Source organism: Physeter macrocephalus, chromosome 16, assembly GCF_002837175.3.
Source record: "Physeter macrocephalus isolate SW-GA chromosome 16, ASM283717v5, whole genome shotgun sequence".
NCBI classification, from domain to species: Eukaryota; Metazoa; Chordata; class Mammalia; order Artiodactyla; family Physeteridae; genus Physeter; species Physeter macrocephalus.
In genome coordinates this window covers 43091840-43092659 of record NC_041229.1, presented here as the reverse complement: position 1 = coordinate 43092659, position 820 = coordinate 43091840, and positions in this window count along the sequence as shown.

The following is an 820-nucleotide window of genomic DNA, read 5'->3' as shown; positions in this document are numbered from 1 at the left end:
TGAGACAGTCATGTAATTATTATGTTTTATGTTAATTTTATGCTTTATACTTTTAATGTGGTGTGTTACATTAATTGATTTTCATATGTTAAACTACCTTTGCATCCCAGGAGTAAATCCTACTTGGTCATGGTATGACCTTGGTGTGATCCTTTTAATGTGCTGTTGGATTCAGATTGTTAGGCTTTCATTGAGGATTTTTGCACTAATAGTCATCAGGAATACTGGCCTGTAGTTTTCTTTTCTTGTGGTGTCTGTCCAGCTTTGGTATCTGGAGAAATAGAGAAATGTGTATACAGGAAAATTGGAGGAAAATGAATATGAAAAAAACATAATATTCTATGAGGATCTTCTCAAATGAGATTCTTTGAGTGTGATTTTCAAGATGTAAATTAGTCTTTAAGTGCAACTAAATTATGCCAATTCCCCATACATTATTTTATAATACAAAATTTCATTTGGAGGAAATTATATATTGTAAAAAATTTCATTTCATCCTAATTGGAAATTGATATTTTACTTGTATTATAACTCATAAAGATTAATTCAAACATACATGGAATGCATACTTGTATTTGTATAAAGCTCATATTTGTTTTATTAATCTTTTACAAGAAATTCATAGTACTAATCATCATACTTATTTTCTAAAGAATTTACTCATTTTTTGCTATGACATTTACTGATTGTAAAGACTATAAATTTCCTAATTCTGATCTTAACACAAAGCACTGCAACTTGTGACAAGTCACTTCACCAAAACAAGCCTCAGTTTCCTGATAAGTACATATGAGAGACAAGACTATCATCTCTAAGACTC